This window comes from Oryx dammah, unplaced genomic scaffold, assembly GCF_014754425.2.
Source record: "Oryx dammah isolate SB20612 unplaced genomic scaffold, SCBI_Odam_1.1 HiC_scaffold_28, whole genome shotgun sequence".
NCBI classification, from domain to species: Eukaryota; Metazoa; Chordata; class Mammalia; order Artiodactyla; family Bovidae; genus Oryx; species Oryx dammah.
In genome coordinates, this window is record NW_024070212.1 from 23,757,113 (window position 1) to 23,771,748 (window position 14,636).

Genomic DNA, 14,636 nt, shown 5'->3' on the forward strand with positions numbered 1-14,636 from the left:
ACTTTGGCCACCTCATGCAAAGAGTTGACTCATTGGAAAAGACTCTGATGCTAGGAGGGATTGGGGGCAGGAGGAGAAGGGGACGACAGAGGGTGAGATGGCTGGATGGCATCCCTGACTCGATGGACGTGAGTCTGAGTGAACTCCGGGAGTTGGTGATGGACAGGGAGGCCTGGCGTGCTGCGATTCATGGGGTTGCAAAGAGTCAGACACAACTCAGTGACTGAACTGAAGTGAACTGAACTGAGCCAATTTTTATAGCCTCAAGACAAAGAAAATCCCTGCCCGAAGGGTAGCATTAAATGATTGGTTGGGTGCTACAGGGTGTTACAGGGGTGGGCACTTTTGCCTAATTTGGGCTCAGGAAGCTGGCCAGTAAGGATCAGGGGTTTTGGCAGTGGTTGCAATGGGGCTTAGACAGTTTTTCAGGTGACCTTGCTTCTGGGCTCTGCTTCTGTGGCCTTGGGATAGGATTCCACAAGATAGTTAGTGGGGAGACTGGGATTAGGTGGAGATAGCTATGCATTTGTGAAATTGGAGGGAGGGGAATTGGGAGGAAGGGATTGAAAACTGAAGGGGGATAAGAGGATTGAAGAAACCAAGTTGAAAAACAGGTAAAAGGAAAGAAGGTCATTTGCTGTAGTACAAGAGAGAAAGGGTCAGAATCTCTCTCTCAGCCCAACAAGGAGCAAGTCCTCAAGACAAGGAGCAAGTCCTCAAGACTGGTCAAAGAAGATCTGAGACAAAAATATGAAAAGGAGAAAAAACTCGGAGAGCCTTGGTCTTCTGAAGAGGTGGAAGTGGGGCCACTGTGTAGATAAAAAGTAAATGAGCAAGAGACACAGACAAAGAATTCCTTCCACTATTTCTTCAAATGGCAGCTTCCCATGAGGCAGGGAGATAAAACACAGGGAGGATGTGGTATATCATAAAACCCACATCATTTTACATAATGACTGTTCACACGCCTGCCTCCCTTACTAGAATGTGGGTCTTTTGAAGGCAGAGACTTCTTTCTAGTACTTTTTGAAGTGCCAGAAAGCACACAGGGTGATACAAAACACATTTGTACCATCGTGACAGTTTCTAGTTTGTCTTTCTGTCTTTTTTTTAAATAAACACTGGGAAAAGAATGGAGAAACACTTTGTCCTTATTTTTATCTCCTGTTCCATTCCTTTCTCTCTCTTCCTAGAAGCAAACACTATCATGAATGAATATCCCCTCAGCCTAACTGTGTATCTATTTATCTGAATCCATTAATATTCCATGATATTTTTACTGTATGATTTTGAAAATTTACACAAATGATTTCATATTATGCTTACCAATTATGCAATTTATCTCTTTTTTTAAATTTTACCTTTTTAAAAATTAGTTTTTAAGTCTCACCATGTTGAGAAATATAGACTTAGTTCCTTTCCTTTAATTTCTTATATTTTATTGATCTTTGCATCTTCCATCTCCATGGTAGCATAGGTACTCACATAGCAAATGTTATTAGGGAATAAATTAGGGCAAACAATATCATAAAAGAAACAGATACTTTGTATAGCTCTTTGTTATGAAATACTTTTAACTATAATCTCTTTTCTCTGTCATTGTGTATTTTCTTCCCCAGGCTAAATCTTTTTAAGGAGAGTAATTATGCCTTATACCAATGCATTCTGTTCTTAATGCCTACTTCACTGTTTGGCACATAGTGAAAGTGAAAGTCGCTCAGTTGTGTCCGACCCTTTGCCACCCCAGAGACTATACAGTCCGTGGAATTCTCCAGGCCAGAATACTGGAATGGGTAGCCTTTCCCTTCTCCAGGGGATCTTCCCAACCAGGGGTCAAACCCAGGTCTCCTGCATTGCAGGCGGATTCTTTGCCAGCTGAGCCACCAGGGAAGCCCAAGAATACTGGAGTGGGTAGCCTATCCCTTCTCCAGGGGATCTTCCCAACCCAGGAATCGAACCAGAGTCTCCTGCATTGCAGGTGGATTCTTTACCAACTGAGCTATCAGGGAAGCCCATTGTAACTCCTCAGAAAAAAGTGATTAAATGAGTGACTCTTTACTGTAAGTATTATTTTGTGAAAGTCCAGATTCTGAGTATATAAATGTTTTTCCAAGACCATGTGGTTGGAATCAGGACTAATAATCAGGTTTTCTGATACTAAATCCAGTGGTCTTTTCATTTTACTATTGAAAGAGCTTTTGTAAGGCCTATACTAGGGAATCAATAGGAAAGAAATAATTATAATGAATCACTGCCCTGATATAACCAATAAATAGATTCCAAGTACCTGTGTAATTGGGGAAAATTAATAACCAAAACCAGGTGTAAGGCCTTGAAAGTTATCATGAGCATTAACTTAGAATGTTTTATCACATGGTCATTAAACCACGTGAGGTCCATATTGTAAAGGAGATAGGTGAGTTACGAGGATGTACAGGATTGCAGGAGTGAAGGATTAGGCAGGAAGCAGTTTTACTAAAGTACAACCCTTTTGTTAAGGATACTGGTAACCTAATTGCCTTTGATGACATACTAGTGTCTGTCTCCCCTTCTGGGTTCAGTGATGCCTCTGCTCCTGACTCTCCTCCCCCTCACTTTCTTGACCCACCTCCTAAGAAACCCTTCCCTCAAACAGGAACAGTTGAGTGGAGGTCTGAAGGAAATGACAAGAGTTCTAGGGAAAAAGATCTCAGGAACTCCTTCAGACACCCCCCACACTCTAATTTGTCCTCTCTCTAGGCTGGATTAATATCGATTGGTACTTTTAACCCTTCCCTTGATAAACTGGAGGTTTGACTCCAGTTTCCTCACTCAGAAGCAGGTCTCCATCACCTCTTGCCTTCCTGGAACAACTCTTGGGTCCTGGGAAGCTATTAAAGCTGCTGCTGCTGCTATTGCTGCTAAGTTGCTTCAGTCGTGTCCGACTCTGTGTGACCCCATAGACGGCAGCCCACCAGGCTCTCCTATCCCTGGGATTCTCCAGGCAAGAACACTGGAGTGGGTTGCCATTTCCTTCTCCAATGCATGAAAGGAAAAGTGAAAGTGAAGTCGCTCAGTCATGTCCTACTCTTAGCGACCCCATGGACTGCAGCCTACCAGGCTCTTCTGTCCATAGGATTTTCCAGGTGAGAGTACTGGAGTGAGGTGCCATTGCCTTCTCCTATTAAAGTTGAGATTGCTGCAAAGAACCAGCTCTGGAGAGCGACACACCCTAACTTCCCTGACAGAGCAACAGAGTGGTCAGTCTGCACAGGAAAGGCCTTTTAAGGAACTTATTTTGAAGTATAAGCACTATTAACTCACTTTCAGACTCATATCTTGGTCATTTGGGGCATCCTTTACAATTTGTCACATTTAGAGTGTTGGTTGCTTCAGTCATGTCCTACTCTTGCAACCCATGATCTGTAGCCAGCCAGGCTCCTTTGCCCATGGAATTCTCCAAGCAAGAATACTGAAGTGTGGGAAGCCATTCCCTGCTCTAGGCGATCTTCTTGACCCGGGGATCGAATCCAGGTCTCCTGCATTACAGGCGGATTCTTTGCCATCTGGGCCACAAAGGCAGTCCCACATAAAGAACATTTAACCATACCAATTTAACAAATGCTTGTTGAGGTGCACTCTGCCTCTTTTTTTGTTTTATTGAGTCAGGGCACAGATTCTCTGTCACACCTCTTGCTCAAGATGCACTCTTACAGTTTTCCTGACACCCCCAGTGCTCAGATAGACGCAACATTCCCTCCTCACATAACAAAAACTAAAAGATCTGATCTCGCCCAGGATCATCCATGCATGCCCCTTCTTCCCATAACATAATCTGAAGATCACAGTTTTAGGCTTAAAAATCAGATCAGGTCGTCAGAGAATTATTGTTTTGCTTCTAGGTATCAGAGATCATACAGGGAATGAAATTTGATTACCACAACATTGACATTTCTTGGACATTTTCTTGAATTTGGGGGCAAATAGGAGAGAGGGCTTGTAATCAGGACAGTCTTATATCCTTGTGATAATCAGAAGCATCCTTAGATGTTCTGCACTCACTCAAGAGAGATGTAGAAATTAAGCTGTATCAGTGACTTTGTAGTGAACAAATAAGTGAGATGACACTAACCAAGAAGCAGATGTGGGGCATGGGTAGCTCATTAGAAAGAGCATCAACTGTTTATTTTGAAGTCCTAGTGCCAGATCCATACAAGTTCATGAATTAGGTCCAATGCCTAGTGAATAAATGGCATTTAATTAGAGAAAGGAAAATGGAAAAAGGAAACAGAAGGAAAGGGCTAAAGTAGAGTAACTGGGACTTCCCTGGTGATCCAGTGGTTACGACTCTGCACTCCCTATCCGAGGGGCATGGGTTCAATCCCTGGTCAGGAGATTAAGATCTCACAGGCCACACAGCAAGGCCAAAAAAAGTAAAATGGAGTAACTGATGAGCTCATATTGAGTCTTGAAAATATATCTTTAAAATATATCTTAATATTCAGGAACTTCCCTGGTGGTTCAGTGGTTAAGAATCTGCCTGGCAATACAAGGGGCACACGTTTGACCCCTGGTTTGGGAACTAAGATCCTGCATCCTGTGGAGCAACTGTCTGAGCACCGCAACTACTGAAGCTGCATGCTCTCGAACCTGTGTGCCGCAACTAGAGAGTCCACGCGCTGCGCAACAAGGGGGCCCGGGTAGCACAGCTGAGACCCAAGGCATCCAAAGAAATAAATACATATTAAATGTGGAAGATAGTAACTCAACACTCAAGGGACTCAAGAAAGCCACATAAGGGTCTCATGTCTGAGGAGGGAATTGATGAAAGGTTGTAGCCTTTAATATCTGATGATGAAAAGAGACCTTCTTTCTTTGGGGTGAGTCCCTGATTCCAATTTTACATTTGTGGAGCAATTAGCAGGACGCCTCTTGGCTTTGCTTGGTCTCCTCTGTTAGAAGAATGCCTCTGATATGTAATATTTGTTTCAAAACCCAAAGAAGCTTGTTTCCTTTTGAGGTTTGCCTTACTTTTTATGTTCTGAAGTTCATTTTGGACCTCAGATTTTGCTCCAAGCAATAAAACTGGTTGGCTTGTGCTAACATAATGGAGCCGTAATTTTAGCCAACTCCGGGAGGGGGGGGGCGGGGAGAGAGTTAAGGTGTGCAGTGGTTTCTGTGGTTTCTGTGTGGAGTGGAATTCCCTGCAAAGCTTTTCCATGTGGTGTTTTAATAGCTGTCTTAAAACTCTCTGATGCATGGAGCAAAACTGAATTAGACTCATGTGCTAGATTGCTGGGATGGGCCAAGAAACCAGAGAAACAAAAGAGAAACAATCAAACAGCCTAAGCTCAGAGGCTAACTGTCAGAAGAAGATCCTCAAGACATACCCAAGTTGAAGATTAAAGACATGATCACCTGATTTAACCCATTTTTGCAGGACTTTCTAAGGAAAATTTGAATTTTTTCTTTACGTGTATTAATATTTTATTTTGCATGGAATTTTACAACTTACAGAATGCTTCAATATATATGAAGCATATATATATGCTTTTTGCATGGAATTTTACAACTTACAAAATGCTTCAATATATATGAAGCATTTTGTAAGTTAATATATGTATAAATATACACATTTATTTATTAGAGACTTACAACAACCTTTGGAAGTTTGTGTTATTAGATCCATTTTTATAAATGAGAAAACTGTCACAAAGATCGATCCAAGGTTGTTTGGCTGAGAAACTACAGAGGTAGAACTGGATACTGCCTCAAAGCTCTGCGTATTTACACCAGAACTTCAATAATTTATATTAGTGATCATATTTAATATTCATGAAGCAAGATCACCGGACGAGTAGTGTGCATACACAGTAAAGATGTTTCTGGACTGCTGAGTTCTCATCAATGAATATAAGGCATTGTACTATTGTCTAAACTGCAAGAGAATATACTCCTCCTTTCATTCAAATGCTCATTGGTTCAGAGACATGGTTCCCTCCAAAGTGCTAAGTGTAGCTGATAAAATGCCACATACTTAGTTGGCATTCCCATATTAAGAATGTGTAAAAATTCTCTTTAGTGTGTGGTTTTGGCTGCTAAGTTCCGGGAACATTTATTGAATGCTACTATATGCCAGGCACATGGGCACAGTAGGAAGTTATCTAGGTGATATGATTCTAGCGAAGCCTTTTCCACGGCCCCAGCCCATTGCCTAAAATACCTTCCTCAGCAGGGCATCCCTTTGAGTTAGTCCAGGAGTCACTGTGATTCCTTTGAAAACTGTAGGTAGCTTGAAAAGAAGAAAATACTTTAAAATTTTTTCTTTTAATTTTACCAAAATCTTGGGGTATATTTATTTATCCAGTTAGCAAAATCAACTATTAAGTCTCTGAGTTGAATAGGAAGTGATGTGGATACTTTTATTCTACCCAAGAGAAGGGATGGGGAATTCGAGAAATTCACTCATCAGGACCCAGGGGAGCCAGAATACAGCAGCAACAGGTCAGGGAGCCCATCTTATCCAGAGAGAGGGTTGCCCTAAGGGTCTCTATCCAGAATAAACTTCAGTCATTTTGCTTTTTTTTTTAAACTTTTATTTGCATCTATTTTTTGCAGCATTTATTTCCAGGACATAAGTTTTTGTTTCTTCAGTTTCTTCTGAGCTATCTTTTACTTCTGTGCAACCTCCTCTTCTGGTTTAGGAACAATCTGTTCTTTTTCAGTAAGGATAATCTCAATGTGGCCGGGAGGGCTCATGGAGGCATTGATCTGACCAGGAGCTCTGTAAATCCTGCACCCTGGGGGGCTTTGTTTCACCTGGATGGGCTCAGTGACCAGAGAATCAACATCTAAGCCCTGAAGTCCAGCATTAGTCTCTGCATTTTTGAGCCTGTGCAGTAAAACTTCAGCACTTTTTGGGGGCCACCAACCCTTCCCATCCAGCCCCACTGTTAGGCCTGTGCACACTTCCCAACTCCACCATTTGTAACAACGGACTAGCACATGTTGTTTCTTTACAGAGACTTCTTTCAGATACTTGGTGGCTTTTTGGATATGCATGCCCTTAATGGCCTGGGTGACTTCATGAGTGTTCTTAAAGTGAACACAAAGAATGGAACCCTTGATTTGCATGATTTTGTGGCATTTTCTGGGTCAAGTGAATAGCGCACCATTTTTAGAGGTCAGCTCAGGCCACTTACCGGAAAAGCTCACTTTGCTTTTGTTTTCAAGAACTGGTCCTACCTGATATCAGTATTTCAGATTTGGATCCATAAGATTAACCAGGTGAGTATTTGCAATGCAAATGCCAAAAATTTGATCCAAGTTCTTCAAGTAAGCAGGTCCCCATCTCTAACAAAAATTAGCCTGGTAGCCAGTCTTCTGTGTGGCTGTTTCAGAACTCATCCTGTTCTTAGTCAGCCTCTGTACTCCTCATTTAACTCGGCTGCTGCTGCTAAGTCACTTCAGTTGTATCCGACTCTGTGAGACCCTATAGATGGCAGCCCACCAGGCTCCCCTGTCCCTGGGATTCTCCAGGCAAGAACCCTGGAATGGGTTGCCATTTCCTTCTCCAATGTATGAAAGTTAAAAGTGAAAGGGAAGTCGCTCAGTCGTGTCCAACTCTTAGCAACCCCATGGACTGCAGCCTACCAGGCTCCTCCGTCCATGGGATTTTCCAGGCAAGAGTACTGGAGTGGGTTGCCATTGCCTTCTCCATTTAACTCTAATCCCTGTCTTTTCACAGCTGATGATGGGTTGACATCTCTGACAGACCTGCACCAAGTACAAAATGATTTAAAGCTTTCTCCTGCCTCACGCTCACATTCTCTCCCACAGCTCCCCAAATTCTATACCTGTAGAGTTTTAAATATCCTGTGTTCATGATTTTTTTCAATCTCTTCCAAAGACCTAAAATATTTTAAAAATATATTAACAAGTTTATTGTTATCAAAAGAAAATTATTTTACAAATTGACTGTCACTCATGAGGCAGCTGTTGATATTGTTTGATTTTTTCCTTGGTTCACCCATAAGCTTTCCACACTTGAAACAGCATGTATGGGATAACCATGTTTGTTCTAATGACTAACACAAGGAGAAGCCCCCAAAATAATATCCATCATGATGGCTTTGATTATTACTAAGTGCTGTGCCAAGAAAGGCTCTCTATAGATTTTTTTCATTCAATCTGTAAAACAATCCCAAGGTACTGTAGTTGCCCTTATTTATACATGAGGCACAGAGAAGTTAAGTAACTTTCCCAAGGATGCACAGCTGGTTCGCTGAGCTTCAAAAACAGGTATTCTGTATCCTGAGACCAGGCTCAAAGATCACTATGCCACAATGACCAGTGCTTTTCCAAGGGGCCACCAGAGTATGAGGGAGCTTCATCACCTGTGAGCAGGGAGTATTGCGGACCTCCCACAGCAACAGCCACAGTGCTCAGGTCCTGAGTGGGGACGTAACCCCTGAGATGGCCGAGAGGAAAGGAGAGCCTTGGAGTGAGTGGGTTGGCCCTGCTTCTACCACACTGGCCTCTCTGTCCTTACCTCATCACCTGCTTTTATAGAGCCCATTTTGAAGGATAGTGCTAAAAGCCTGGGCACCCTGAACCAGCATCAACAGACATTTAATTATGAATTCACATGGAACACGGCTGCACAATGTGTATTAGGGGCAGGAAGGGGGAGGATGGAGAAAATCTGCTCTGCCCTTCAGTGTTTTCTCAGCGACAGCCTTGGCCTTTTAAGTTAAGATCAGCTCTAAGTCAGTCTCAGACCCGCAGACCTTCCTGGGATAGGGGCCACAGTGTGCTGCTAAATATGTTATAACCTGCTCTTCAGGAGGGAAGCTCTGATTCGTAGCATTGCTATTGCCGCAGTGTAAATGCTCCCACCGCAGCAAATTTCAGGCTACCAACACAGCCTCACTGAATAGAGTCAGGAAGAGCTGTGGGCAATCTGATTCAGCACACTCCTGGATGAAGTCAGAAAATTCGGCCAAAGCTGATTCGTTAGAAAAGACCCTGATGCTGGGAAAGATTGAAGGCAGGAGGACAAGGGGCAACAGAGGACAGGCTGGTTAGATGGCACCCCTGACTCAATGGACGTGAATTTGAGCAAGGTTGCAGAGATGGTGAAGGGCAGAAAAACCTGGTGTGCTGCAGTCCCCGGGGTGTCAGAGAGCTGGACACGACTGAGCAACTGAACAACAACGACAACAATGACAACACTCCTGGACGAAGTCAGAAAATTAGGGTGTTCAGAGAGGGTGATGTTGCTGCAGGAGACAAGAATCAGGTGTATATTCTGGACCTAGATGACTCATTTTATGTGTGGTTCCTTCTCTCCCCACCCTACTCTGATACCTTCCACCATAAAATCAAGCTCCTAAGAATGTCAAAGGCATCTTAAAAGAGAAGGGAATCAGAATTTGCAGCCCGTAGGCAATAGGTGAAAAGGAAGAAGGAACTGCCCACCAATGGCCTTTTTGATGGGAGATGGGAGAAAGTAGGAAGAAGGACAGAGGTGGGAGGAGTAGTTTTTTAGTCAGCACGTACGTGGATGTGATTCTCTGGCTTTTCCCTCCTCTCAGGAAGAGCTGCCTCCTACCCCTAGCTGCCAGTCTGCATACTGGTCTGAGTCACTTCCAGGAAACAGGTCTTAGCAGAGGGATGGCTTAGCAGGGTTTAGCTTCCCACACTCTTGTTACTGACCCTTGATATGAATCATGTTAGATCAGATCCAGTCTGTTCTCCTCCCAAAGGACTTCAAGGCTAGGGACTGTAGGTCCTGCTCAGTCCTGACATTCTAGGTCTTTATGATTCCCAGGGTCAGATTCCTTTCTAGAGCATCTTCTCTGTTGATTAACAGATATTTACATAGAGAGAGCCCTGCTCTGTTCTGCATTCACTGCTGGGCACTACGAGCAGCAAAAGCACATAAAACAATTTTTCCAATCTAAAGGGCTTACCATCTCCTTGAGAAAATGCGACAGTTCTGTGAAATAATTCCTAAATAAGGAACACTTATAACAGCATGGTGATGCTATGCCAAACTGTAGCCTTTATAATAAATTGTGAGAAACCTATAATTAAAGAAGCATCCATGTGCTGTGTTGTGCTTAGTCACTCAACTGTGTCCAACTCTTTGCGACCCCATGGACTATAGCCCACCAGGCACCTCTGTCCATGGGGATTCTCCAGGCAAGATTACTGGAGTGGGTTGCCCCGCCCTCCTCCAGGGGATCTTCCCAACCCAAGAATTCTTTACCATCTGAGCCACCAGGGAAGCGAACTTATTTAGTGAAGACAGTTAAACCGCGTCCTGGTCCTTTGTATTGTTCTTGTTTGTTACATAACAGTGTGTACCCAATTTTTACCTTTTATTTCCAACTCATTTTACAGTTAGGATCCCCTTTTAACAAATACGATTATAGCAGCCAGTTCAATGTAATAAAAATATTTCTTCTTCTGGCCAACAGCCCATACTAACACTCCTTTGCTGATGGAGATCCAAGACTCCTTTTGAAGGAAAAACCCTGTATGAGAAAGACATTCACAAATCCCTGTCCATTAGGCAGTAAATCTACTTAACAAAAAGGTTATCCTTTCAGCAGAGTATTGACATAAAGTACAGGTTTGCATAGCTGCACAGTGTTAAATAACTCTCAACAAAAACCTGACTTTTTCAATGTTGCATTGATTTTATTTGGGGCTTCATAGGGCTTTTTGCTTCATAGAGCTCCACAGGTTCCAATCAGTTCTGGGTAGAGGACTGTGGGAATGTCACCCCGATCATCCAGGGCAGCAGGTCCCCTGACACACTAGCCAAGGAAGCAGAAGAGAGCACGTGCATATCTGCCCTTGCCATTCCCTGTACCAGCCACTCAGCTGTGCTAACAAGGAAGAAATCTCACTCTTGTCATGGAAAAGCTACTTTTCACTTATTTTTTTCAACTTATGTTATTGACATATATTTGATTTATAATGTTGTGTTACTTTCTTCTATACAGCAAAGTGATTCAGTTTTACAAATATGTATATGTATTATACATATATATTCTTTCTACATATTCATTTCCATTATGGTTCATCATAGCATATTGAGTTAAGTGCCCTACATTGTACTACTTTTCACTTACATTTGCAAGGGTTTGGTAATTATATTAGAATATAGGAATGCCTAAGTAAAAGTTGGAGAATTTTCAATGTATGAAAGAAAATTTGTTATGAATCTACCATGTGTCTCTGGAACAGTGGGTTTACGTGAGCAGCCAGATTTTCTGCATTTACTTGAGTACTTTCTTGCCGTAGGAGTCGGGCATGTGTTTGGGTTAGGACACCCTCCTGCCAGGCTTCAAATTAGGTGAGGCTGATAAAGTAAATAGAAGGTAATGGATTGTGTCCATTCATGACTTCATTCCACCCTGGGAATGACTTTATCAGTAACTACTCGAGGGCAAGACTTGGCAATAAGCATGTTCAGTAGATGTCTGCCGGCAATGGAAAGCTGATTTTATTTCCTAAGGTGTTTGAGATGTGCCAGACTGAAACCCTCTTCCCTCACTGTTGGATACATCTATTGTAGTTTTCCGAAGATGATTAATGGTTTCTTTCTCTAGGCTCATGCTGCTAATTACACCCAAGCTTCTTGAACTGTCTTAATCAAATTCACACACAGGTAGGAGCCCTGCAGGACTCAGGAGTGTGATGAACCAGGTTCTGTGTGTTGCACTTTGATTTGTCCTCACTGGTCAACTCTCGTTTTCTCTGTGCTCCCTTCACTTGCAGCCCTGTGAACTCAAATTTAAGGACTGTGTTTAGCTGTGCGTTAGGGTGGGATACCGGTGGAAGGGGGCATTTTAACTGTATTTTGCCAAATTTAAATTGGGTTGAATTTTTTTTCCCAAATTAATTTCCTGTTTTTAATACTGCAGCCAGATAGGAGAGATTTGAAATCTACCATTATCCTGAAATACTAAGAAAAAAGGTTCAAAAATTATATTTGCCGAGCATCACTTAGTTAATGAGTCTCCCTAATTAGACACAGTTTGAAATGATTGCTGTCTATGATGAGAGTATTGTGTGTTTCCTGGAATCTCGCTGCCCCCTAGTGCAGAATGCCAGTGAGGGCATCCTTCTGGTCAGGCGATCTTTGGGTTATTTCTGTCTGATCAGTCCATTTCATACTTCCCTGGGTTCTGGCGATGTAATTAGACACTAATCCATGATTCCAACAAAGTCCTGGGTTGGTCCTATTTTGCCAAATAGACCCAATTTTTAGAGTAGGTGTTTGGTGGGCTTGAGAGTGCAGAAAGTAGATCTCAATTGCACTCTTGAGACCCCTTCCAGTGGAGACACATGGCCTAGCTCCTAACGGACCTTGTAGAGAATTCTGAACGCAAACAAATCTCCTCCTGCTCTAGTGCAGGCAGTCTGCCACAGGGTTATCACTGGGACCCCAGGAGTTTCAGTACTTCGCCAATAATCAGAGGAAAAGATTTTGTGTCAAGATGCACTCCTATAGTGCAAAGCAACAAGAACAATGGGCTTTGAGAGAGAGACAAGTTTGGGAAATTTCCTCAAACTCTTTTAGCCTTTGTAAAATAGTCCTTGATAAAAAAAAAAAAAAGTAATCTTAGACATTTTAAAGTTTTAATACATCATCTATTTTGAAACCTCTATATACTTTAACATGTGATATAAATCTTCCTCTATTAGGTATACTGTGGCCAAAATAGCCATTAGGTGCAATTTAAGGATTATGGAAAGGCGCTCTGAACCTAAAGGCTTGCTCTCAAAACTGTTCTGAAATAATCACAAAATTGTGAGCCATGTATGTGGTCTCCATGAAGTTCTGCCAAAATGACCTTGAAACAAGCTGTTTAACTTCGTTGGGCCTCTGTTTTTCCATCTATAAAGTATTAGTGCCCCTATTTAAAGGGATTACTTAAGGATTCAATGAGATAACATATGCCTGACACATGGCAGATTTCAATAATTGTTACCTCCTACCTCCTCCTCTTTCCCTCACCTTTTTTTTTTTTTCCTGATCTGAAATAGTCAACACCTGTCTCGAATGCCAGACACTAATGGGTAGATGGTGGATTACGATGCCCTCTTTGTGAATTGTTCCCAAAGAGCTGAGAGGCAGCCATTTCTCGTCACCATTAGCTTTTGAAAATTGGCTAGGAAATCTGTAAGAGGGTGTGGGATAAGTGGGTAAATGTAGCCATTAAAATCTTCAGTGTAGAAACTATAGCTAATAGGAACATCAAGTCATTGCCTGTTCAGAACTTCATCTGCTTTACTAAGGGAGGAAAGATTTTTCTTCTTGAATGATGATTGTCATTGCAGTTTTGACTAAGGGAGCAGACAAGAGGAAAGAAAAGTCATCCAATGTGGAGAAAGGTCGTTTGGTGATTATGGAATTTTTTTCCAGTTATAAATATCACACTTGCTTTTCAGAATCAGGCTATTTGAAAAACAGATGCTCAGTCTTCCTATGGTGAATTAGTCAACAAAAAAAGACTTGAAATCCAGTTTAACAGAAGGAAATGCAGAGCCGCACCTACATGCATGCTTGTACATGTACACAAACACAAGTACACACTTTGTAGATTAAATAGACATTTTTATGTTTTTATGTGTGTTATTTGTTTTGGTGACAACATTGAAAATTGTGTGGGTTTTGTTATGTGGTTAGGGTTAGTGAGTTTCCATGCAGAGAAGTAAGAGACATTTAACAATAGTCACTCTTTGATGGTAAAGAAGAATTTGCCTTTTCTCCCATCTATACTCTAGTTCTATCATTACCTTGACACATGATTTGGACAGAAACCCAGAGAACCAGGGAAAATTATGTGTTTCATTAAATTTCTGTAAAATCTTTCCAGATCTTCTTAGACAATATTCTGGAATTGACCAAGGGTGAATTTTATTCTATTTTTATCCGATCTCTGGAATGGAGCTGGAGGAAATCTTACATACGCCTCTGTCCAAGCCCCTTATTTTATAAATGGAGAAACTAAGGTCTAAAGAGGTCGCAGGGCCAGGGTGTCCTCCCTTATTATTATCTCCCTTTCCTGATGAATGTATCACGTTTGCTTCCTCCATTTCCCCAAGGTAGTGAGTGTTCAGCAGCAATAGACCTGATTTGCATGAGTTTGGCTTTCCTTAGCACCGCATCATGGGAAAGTCAGTCAATTCTATTCCTCATTTCCTCCAGAGAATTGCTTCTTCCCAACAAAATTATAATAGAAAGGGATTACCAAATAAATGTATTGTTTTTTAGTTACATTTTTTTATCTGATGAAACATTTCATGTTCAAGTTTAAAACTGCAGCCTATTTCTTGAGAGTGAAAAGAACTCGCATGTGAATTAGCAATGAGAGTGTTGTGTTTACATTAGGAGGAGAATATGTGTTCTAGTTCTGTGCTTTACAAAAACTAGATCCATGGATGGTAAATAGTGAAAAATATTTTACATCAAAAACTCTGGGATTGAATTTTACCTCACGAAAAAAAAGCCTATTTGGCAACTCATTCAATATTACCAAACAATCAAAAAATATTCATCAAGTTCCTCCTATTTTCCTAGCAGTGTTTAGAGTCTTAAGATGTATCAGGGAACAAAACAAAGATTCCTGCATTGG

The 14,636-nt window shown here is 41.8% G+C and overlaps 1 protein-coding gene across 3 annotated transcripts in view; it reads left to right on the forward strand.

The window, feature by feature from the left end:
• Window positions 1-14,636, forward strand: part of SPAG17 (sperm associated antigen 17) — a 254,021-nt gene that overhangs the window by 16,787 nt on the left and 222,598 nt on the right. The window lies entirely within an intron of this gene.